The 10,176-nt window shown below is 34.4% G+C and overlaps 1 long non-coding RNA gene across 1 annotated transcript; it reads left to right on the top strand.

Moving 5' to 3' along the window:
• The first annotated feature begins 3,888 nt into the window (after positions 1 to 3,888).
• On the top strand, positions 3,889 to 8,599 carry LOC128034511 (uncharacterized). The gene is made up of 4 exons (XR_008190559.1): positions 3,889 to 4,071; positions 4,154 to 4,514; positions 4,640 to 4,739; positions 8,490 to 8,599. It is a non-coding gene; the product is annotated as an uncharacterized LOC128034511 (long non-coding RNA).
• Positions 8,600 to 10,176: the final 1,577 nt, after the last annotated feature.

The raw sequence follows: 10,176 nt of genomic DNA, 5'->3' as shown, positions 1-10,176 counted from the left end.
GTATTTGAATGGAATGTTGATAAAATATATTAAATTGTGTTAATATAGATCAATAAAGAAGGAATAGTGAAAGTGATTGGGGAAAAGAGAAGGGCATCGACTAATTTACAAAAATAGTCGTTTTGCATCTGAGGTAAGTTACGTGTAATAATAGCAATATATTTTTATAAATTGTGAATTATATTTTATATGTTAATTAATATTGAATGTGGAAGGAAAATTGTTGATGAATTATTCAAATGATAAAGTGTTTAAAATAAAGTGTTAAGTGTAAATTCCTGGTTGAACTTAGGAATAGAAGTGGATACAAGTGACATGTCACTAGAGACCAGTGTTATAGTGTTATAGTGAGCCCCGGGTGCTGGGTGATCTAGCATGTGTTGCAGACACCTGACAGCTTGTATGAGCAGGCCCGTGGACATTTCCAATGTTATTGATCAGTGGTAGCTTCGGCTACATTTCAGTGGTAGCTACGGCTACATATCAGTGGTAGCTTCGGCTACATATCAGTGTGGCACTTATGTGCTAATTCTCTACGTATCCGTGTATATTTTGAATGTTCAACGGGATTAATAATGAGTTAAAGTGAATATGAAATGAGGTGTGTATGCAGGTACATTTGAAAGAATGAGCATATGTGATAAAGGTTAAGTGTGTAAATGTATATGCAAGTGAATTGGTAAGATTGTGCATATGTAAGTGATTGAAATTGCTAAGAAATGTATTGATTAGTTATATGTTAAAAATGTTAATTATTAAATGAGTGCTTATTGTTTACATGTAACTTACTAAGCTATTAGTAGCTTACCCCTTTCTTCCTTTCCTTTTTTTTTATAGTGTTTTGAGCTTGCTCGAATTGGGGATCGTCGGAGCCTCGTATCACACTATCAACAGACATTTCAGTATTATGTGATTTCAAAACATTTAAAGTTATGGCATGTATAGAGACTTATTCATTTTGAGTATGTTCATATGATATGGCTAAAATTAGCTATTGAAATGATTAGTAAAGAATATGTTTTGGTGTTATATATGTTTAAATGGTAACTAATACAAAGAAGCAGTTTTGGATAGTAGCAGTGACGTGATTTTAAAAATCACCAATAATAGTATATATAGAATTAAATCTTATCAAGTCTATTTTTACATAAAAGAATCGGTGTAGGCAAAGGAATTTTATATTTTGATATATTTGAATTTTAGTGAGACAGGGTTAGAATGGTATTTGAAGTCCTCTATTTTGACTTTATAAAATTATTAAAAATTGTATAGAAATAAATATGAGTTATAATTTATATGTATAGATTCCTTATTGAGTCTATTTTCTATAGAAACAAGAGGAAACACCATATGAAGTCTGTACATTGAGATAATTTATTTCTAGTGAGTGGTGGTCAGAACCATCGGACAGTGAAACAGAGGAGTTTTCAATGAATAAACAGTACTAAATGGCTAAACCAAAAATTCTAAAAATTTTATGGTAAGAAGATATATGAGTCTAGTTTTAGGGAAAATTTATGGATTTAAATTTCAAGTTTCGTAACTCGAGTTATAATTAAATTAGTGACAGTCGCGCAGGTGGACAGTTTTGTTGTGAATAGTGAAATTAATTCTAAAAGCAATATTTTATGCTTCGAACTAGTAAGTTAAGTTAGATGACGCCTCGTGCTCGACTCCAGAAACGATCTCGAGTAAGGGGTATTACATAATTCTTCAAGAAAGCAACAATGGAAACTTTCTAAAAATTTAATAGTTTTACAAATTGGTACATGAGCTAGCTAAATCAAGCTCGTATAACCTTAAATCTATAAAAATTATAAGAAAATGACTTAATTGCATTACCTAATTGATGGAAAATTTGTTTAGGCTTCAAAAATGGAGTTTTATTCTTCAAGCATGAACGATCGGTGGAAGAAGATGATGGATTCATCTTTATTTCTACTAACTTTAGCTTTTATAGGTTATTTAGTTTAGTTTAATCCTAATTAATTAGTTTAAATCATTGTTTAACTTACTTTAATCACAATTAATTAATCCTAATGCTAATTACCATCATCATCCACTATCCACTACTAAAAATGGTTTATTTAACATTTTGGAAATTTAGTAAATTGCAATTTAAGTCCCCAAGTCAGTTACTAATTAAAAATTTATAGCGATTGAACTTTATAATTTAGTCTCTGGGCCTTAAGTAACCACAATTTCGGCTAAATTAGTTAACCGAATTTCTATTCATCGATACACTAACAATGTAAATATATCTATTTAATATTTATGGACTCAATTTATAGAAATGGGGTTTCCGAAATCGTATTTTTTGACGCCATTAGAAACTGGGTCATTAAACTAATATTTATACTTAAACAATTTATTGAGTTGATGTCAGCCTTAACTAAATCACCAACTCAATCATGAAATTATATACATACTCTTTTAAATGACAATTAATATTAATTTTATGACACTTCTTTTCCTACTTTAGTATCATCTTTAAATAAAACAATTAAAATTGTAAATTTAAGGATCAAACATGGGTTTAATAATATTAAAATATAAGTTTGTTATCACTACCTATATTCAAAATTTTTAGAATACCTATATTCATTATTAAATAATTTTTTTTAAAATGTACTTTTTACTTCAAATATTTTCATTCATCGACATTATAAGTGTGACAAAATCTAAGGCTAATTTACATATATATGCTAATTTTTTTTTGAGAAATTATGCCATTTTTCTAAAAATTTATCGATCTATGCTGTTTTTGGACAGAGAAAAGAAGACGCGTTCTACAGGGCATGTTTTCATTGGTCTGCCAAAGAAAGTGCACCCTGTAGGACGTGTTTTCTTCTCTTTCCTAAAAACGTATCATACATGGCGCGTTTTATCTAGAAAATCAGTGAAAACGCGACCTATAGTTTGCGTTTTCTGTGCAACAGTAACATTTGCCAATGGGCAGAAAATCCAAACAACTATTTTTTTTCCTATATAAACCCTCAAATTCTCAAATTTAACAATTTAATTCTCAATTTATTATTCTCAATTGTCAATTCTCGATTTTTTTTTGATAAAATGATTGGGGACTTTATTGAAATAACCAAATAGCAAACAAAGCCCAAATTTTTTAGTCCCAGTCACAACTGAATGAAAAAGGGAAATTCGGCTTCATGAGATGATAGCCTCCTAAAATTAAAAGGAAACAAAGCATTAAATGAAAAGTAAACAGAAAATCAACCCCAATCACATCCTAAAACGGCTGGCATCCATTTCTACCGTGTAGTCAAATCGTTATCCAACCTTCTGACGATAGCAATTCCCCAAAAATAGTATTAAGTTTGCTATCTGCTTTGAAAACATTTCTTCCATTCTCTCCTTCAATCCGGGTTTCTTGGTCCTCTCCTCTTCCAGGCAAGAACATGACAATCCAGATCTGCTCCCATCAGGTAAACGTTTTCCTCTCTGTCAAGATCACTTTTTGCCAACTTATGCGCATTCGAGTTCTCTGATCTGTGAATGTATTGAAAATTTAGTTCCTGGAAACATGATTTCTTGTTGTGGATATCGCTGGTAATAGCCCTAATGACTGATTTATCTATTAAATTCTTTTGACATTTTTTGATGACTGTTTTGGAGTCCCCCATGATTTTGATTGATGGCATTCTTGGTGAGATTCCTAACTTTATACTTTCCAAACATGCGTATGCCTCTGCTGCGAAGGAGGAAGAAACCTTGTTATGAATCACTGTCTTAAGCACCAGCAAATCCCCTTTTTGGTCCTATCCTACCAGTCTTGTTGCTGAATTGAAGCTTCTTCTGTCGAATGCTGCGTCAAACTGAATCACTGCTTTTGGTAATTCCTCCTGAGCCCTGCAATTTCTAATCATAGCTTTCTGTATATTCATTTCTCTTACTCCCTCATTCTCTTCCATTTGTCTTTGAATACTTTGTGCTAAAGCTCGTCCCGTTTTATTTTTCCCTTCATATATAAACTGGTTTCTGGAGACCCAAATCGACCATAAAGCATAACAAAAAAGTCGACACTGAGCATCATTTCCTTTCTTAAAAACCCAGGTTAGCCACTCCCAAAGACTTTGATTTATGTTATCCATGACCCAGGACATATTTAACGAGTTCCACATTTCTTTTGTTATAGGGCACTCTCGGAATACATGGAGACTTTCTTCGAACCAAGATCGACAGCAAGGATATTCATCATCAGTAATGACTTTCCTGCATCTGAGATTAACAAAATTGGGAATATAGTCCCAGGAGATTCTCTAGATAGTCATTGTAATTTTTGGGGGAATTTGTAAACCCATAATTTCCTATAAAATTCCTTATATTCGGTCTGTAATAAATAATCAGTAGGATTTAGAGTATCCTCTTGTAATAGTTTATAGGTGCTACGTACAGAAAATTCGCCAGATAATTCTCCCTTCCAGACTTGGATGTCTTCATGCTCTATCTCAACTAACGGCATCTGTAAAATTTTCTGAACTGTTTTCGCTTGAAAGGTATATTAATCAAATCCTCCCTCCATTTCCTATTTGAATTATCAATGAGATCTGAAACTAATTGTAGTTCCCCATTATTTGATCTGCTTTGTCCTTCAACTCTGTCAATTACCTATATCCAACAGTCCTCCCAAATAGAGATTTTGTCTCCCCTACCTACTCTCTAGCACAATCCTTTTTGGAGTAGACTTTTTGCTGCCCAAATACTCCGCCAGGTGAGTGAAGGTAAATTCCCCAATTCTGCCTTAAGAAAACATGATCGTGGATAATATTTTGCTTTTAGAACTTTGGCTAATAAAGAATTTGGATTATTAATAAGTCGCCATCCTTTTTTTTTCCAGTAATAAAATATTAAATTGAGCAAGATTTCTAAAACCCAAGCCACCGTTTTCTTTCAAGGAACAAAGATTTTTCCAGGTGCACCAATGGATTCCCCTTTTCCCATGTCCTTTCTGCCACCAGAACTTGACTATGGTACCCTCCATATCGTCGCATAGTGCTTTAGGTAATAAAAAACATGCCATCGTGTAAGTTAGAATAGCCTGAAGAATAGCCTTTATGAATACTTCTTTCCCTCCCTGCGATAATAATCTAATGCTCCAATTATCAAAACATTTTTTTATTTTGTCTTTCAAATTCCGAAAAGATTCTTTTTTCCTCTGACCCACCATTATAGGCAATCCTAAACAACGTTCTGGTTCATTAGAGCTTCGTACCCCCAAAAGATTGACAACTAATCTTTTATCCTCCTCCATTGTATTCTTGCTGAAAAAAAAAGTTGATTTATCAAAATTAACACATTGTCTTGAGCAAGACTTGTATTCGTATAGAATGTTCATGAAAAGATTAGCTCTCCTGCTCGTTGCTTCTCCAAACAGAATGTAATAGTCTGCAAATAATAAATGGGATATCTGCGGGCCATTTCTACTGATCCTTACTCCTTTTAGAAGACCCTTGGTTGTTGCTAGTCTCAATAGGCTTGACAGCCCTTCTCCACATAAAAGGAATAAAAACGGGCTAAGTGGATCCCCTTGTCTAAGTCCTCTAGCTGGGCAGAATTTTTCTCCAATATTTCCATTGATAATTACTGAATAAGAGACTGTAGTAACACAATTCATGATAGTATTTACCCAACTTTGATCAAACCCCATTTTTAGCATTATCCTGTTTAAGAAATCCCATTTCACTCTGTCATATGCTTTACTCATATCAAGTTTAATAGCCATATACCCTTTTTTCCCCAATCTCTTTTGTTTTAGCTTGTGCAATATTTCATAGGCTAATAGCACATTATCCGAAATCAATCGATCTGGCACAAAAGCACTTTGCGCCTCATCAACACATTTTCCAATGACTCCACTTAATCGATTTGCTATATAGCCTTTGTAATGATTTTATAGAGAACATTACATAGGCTAATTGGCCTGGATTGTGACATATTAATGGGACTAGGAATTTTTGGAATAAGTACTACATTTGTAGAATTAATTGGACTTACCTACCTAACGTCGTTTAATATCTGTAAGTAAAAGGTGGTGACATCATCCCCAACTATTTGCCAACACTTCTAATAAAGAGGGCTGGAAAACCATCTTCTCCTGGTGCCTTCGTTGGTCCCATGGCAAAAACTGCTTCCCTAATTTCATATTTGGTATATACTGCTGTCAACTTCTGATTGTCTTCCTCATAGATACACCATTCAACCCCTTTCTAATATGTGATCATACTTCCCCCTTCCTTCTTTTGAAAACAACCTTTTGAAGTAAGATCGTGCTACACCTTCCATATCTTGCAAGTCCCCCATCTCTTTTCCATCTTCATTTTTTAGCTTACGAATGAGATTCTTGTTCCTTCTCTGTGACGCTTGGCCATGAAAAAAAGATGTATTCCTATCCCCATATTTTATCCAATCTATTTGAGCCCTCTGTTCCCAGTAACATTCTTCTTTTTCAAACTCAAAATTTAAATTGATTTTCGTATCAATCAATTCCTAAAAAGTCTTATCATATCTTTCTTCCTCGGCCAGCTCTATTAGTTTCCTTATGAGAACCTGTTTTGTCTTCTTTCTTTCATTTTAGATTTTCTCAGCCCACCTTTGTAATCCTTTTTTCAAAAAATCCAGTTTTTGTACCAGCTCTCCTAATGATTTCTCCCACAAGCTCTTAACTTCATTATCAAAAGACTCTTCCAAGGACCACCAAGCTTTAAATTTAAAATTATAGCTCCTTCTTCGTTCTTCATGCCTCATCGTGTTAATAAGAAGTTGACAGTGATCTGAAAACGAGTGCACTAAATGCTGAACTCTCAGATCTTGAAACATATTAATCCATTACGTATTAGCAACTCATCTGTCTAATCTTTCTTGTATGTTCGTGTCCGGTAAATTTTCTCTTTCCCAAGTGAACCAGCTGCCTTCATAATCCATATCGTACAAATGACATTCCTCGAGTGTTCTTCGAAACAATTCCATTCTCCTCTCATCTCTAGGCAATCCTCCTTTCTTTTCAAAACCATACATAATTTCATTGAAATCACCAGCAACAAACCATGGGAAATCCTTATTAGTAGCCAGACTTTTCAGAATAGCCCATGAATCATTTCTATCCTGCACATATGAGGATCTATAGAGAAACTACTCAACATTATATCAACCTCATTTCTCCATGCTAAGCACAATCCTTCTCTCGTATCTTCTGGTTCAACTTCAATGTCGTTCGTATAACCACATCTTCCACGAACTCGTTCCATCTGCTGTCTTCCTAGTTTTGTCTCCATAAAGAAGACTATTTAGGGATTATGCAACTTCAGCATCTGCTGAAGTCTTTTAACCGTCCGTAGTCTCCCCAAGCCACGGATGTTCCAACTTATTATTTTCATTGTGTCCGGTCGGCTTGCCTCTTGGAAGCCGACGATGATAAAAGGTTGAATTCCATCATTTTTTCTATTTCTTGTATTTGTATTATCTCTTTCTGCGTTAATGAAAAGATCTTCCATCTCCCCCCTGTTTCGCTTTTTCCCTTCCTCCCCAACTAAGGTCTCATCTTCTAAATCATGTTCCATTGCCATATTCATCTGACTCGATCCAAATTTTCCCTCTCGCCTTTCTACAGAATTGGATCAATAACCTTTCCCCTTCGTTCTTTTTTATTTCCATCCCCATGTCTTGATCCTCTGGATCAATTTTCCACCCATCTTCCTTCCCCTTTTCCTTCTTTCTCTTCTCGTAGCCATATACTATTCATTGAAAGGGCTCTTCGAGATTGCACTCGCAATGATAAATCCCAGCCCAATTCATCTGTATCTGCCCCTGTCATCATTTTTATCTCGCAGAAGGAATCGTTATACCCCAATCTTCCACAATAGAAACAAAAAAGCGATAATCATATTTAAACTTGACATATGACCTAACTCCATTGCATAAAACCTGCTTCTTCCTTTTCAGAGGCTTCCTAACATCGATCTGTACTCTTAACCTCATATAATTACGATTTTCCTTTCCTAGATTTGAGGTATCATATTCCAGGAAGACACCTAAAAAATTACCAAGTTGGATTACTAATTTTTCAGAGAATAATCCAATAGGAACATCATGAATTTGGACCCAAAAAGGAGTACAAATGAGCGGTACTTTTAATGGATCTTCGCCTCTTTCCAACTTGTTCAATAATAGTAGGTGGTTATTAAAAGTCAATGGTAAACCTTTCAGAACCCTTTCCATATCCATATAATGATAAAATTGAAACAGATACCTTTTTTCCCCCAAATCTCTAATTTTGACCCCATAAACAGGGTGCCACAAGTTTGCCATAGTGTTTTTCATGGCTGGAAAGTGAATAACACTTGCTGTTAAAAAACATCCCACAAGCTGGAACTCTCCCTCTTCACTTTGATTACCCGGATCTACCTAAATCTGTAGTAATTCTTCTTCTTTCTCGTTAATTGATAATTGTGCTAATTCATTCTCCATGACTGCAGGTTTGATTACCAGAATAACACAAGCACCACTTTTCCCAGACTTCAGAACAAGAAAAACCAGAAGCGTATAGATCAATTGATAAAACAAAACACAGACGAAACAAGAAAAAAAAAAGACAAAACTCGTGCCAGCGGCGATAGACCTAAGCGTGCTATGGCAGCAGACAATAGTCCTCGATTTTTTATTCTACATTCCCAATTCTAATTTTTTAAAAAAAAATTGTCTAAATCCTTTGATTTTATTTTATTCAATTTTTGATGGCATATCAACTTATTCATTTGGATGACAAGTACATATCCGATGTTCAATTACAAATGGTAAGAAAATATTATTTAATAATTTAATTTTAATCCGTTAACTATTATGATGTTAAGAAAATATTATTAAATTATTTAATTTTAAATAGTTAGTTATTATGTTGCTCATATTATTAATTTTTTTATGTTTATATACTTAGGCCGAAGATTGAATTTTAGAGATGTACATAAACAACTTAAGCGAAGGTGCATCGGAGGTTATTCATGGACTCTTGCGAGATGCAGGCTTTTTGAGGGGACTAAATTGGATCCCCCGCTCATCAACACTTCGTTCAAGAGATGGAGACTAGAGACAAACATGTTCCATTTTCCCTGCGACGAGTGTACAATTACACTCGAGGATATCAGTTTACAACTTAGTCTACCAATTGATGGGGATGTCGTTACAAGGCTAGTTGCTAGTGTCGATTGGAGTGGAACATGAGAGCAACTGTTAGGGAATGTGTCGAACAAGTTTAGGGGTAGTCGAATCGAGACGAGATGGTTAGAGGACAACTTCCAAACTATCGAGGCTTCAGCGAGCGATATTTAAAATGAAAATTTTGTGCAAGCATTCATCTTGAGGTTGATCGAGGGTTTGCTAATACTAAATAAATCTCGTAATCTGGTACACTTGAGGTGGCTACTACTACTAGTCGACCTGAAAGGAACAAGACAACTTAGTTGGGGATTGACGGAGCTGGTGACATTGTACCAAGAAATATGTCGAGCGACGATATCGAAAAAAGCTAAAATAGGTAGTTAAATACACTTTCTTTAATCGTGGGCATGGTATCGACTACCATTTTTACGCTCCTGACTGCAAATCCCTTACAAATTCCCACTCATAACATGGTAAAATTCATTTGATAATATTGTTACCATATAGGAATTTTCATTGTTGTAATTTTGAAATAACATATTTTTTGAATAGGTGGAACAACCCTGCGAGACAAAGCACTAGCCAAGCTCGAGGACATCCAACTAGGTTTAGATCAATAAACAGAAAAGATTAGTTTAATAAGTTCAAAGTTATCAGTTTTTTACTCCAACATTTGAAATTAAATATTCGTGTAACACCCCAAACCCGGCCTAGACATTATGGCCGAATCCGGAGTTGTCACAAGGTAGAGTTTTGAAAATAGGGACGTTTCATCAAATCACTCAAGATTCATAGTTCATATTCGGTTATAACCATTTTTGAAAGTGTTATTTAATTCATTTATTTACCAAAACATAATTTAAAGTGGACGTCTTAAAATCGTTATATTTTAGAAATCTAGTTCGTGTTTTCAAAAAAGCCTTTGTTTTCGTAAAATCACTCAAGATTCATAGTTCATATTCGGTTATAACCATTTTTGAAAGTGTTATTTAATTCATTTATTTACCA

This window comes from Gossypium raimondii, chromosome 11 (genome assembly GCF_025698545.1).
Source record: "Gossypium raimondii isolate GPD5lz chromosome 11, ASM2569854v1, whole genome shotgun sequence".
Classification (NCBI taxonomy): Eukaryota; Viridiplantae; Streptophyta; class Magnoliopsida; order Malvales; family Malvaceae; genus Gossypium; species Gossypium raimondii.
The sequence above is the reverse complement of the archived record's forward strand: the minus strand, read 5'-3'. Positions and strand labels throughout refer to the sequence as shown.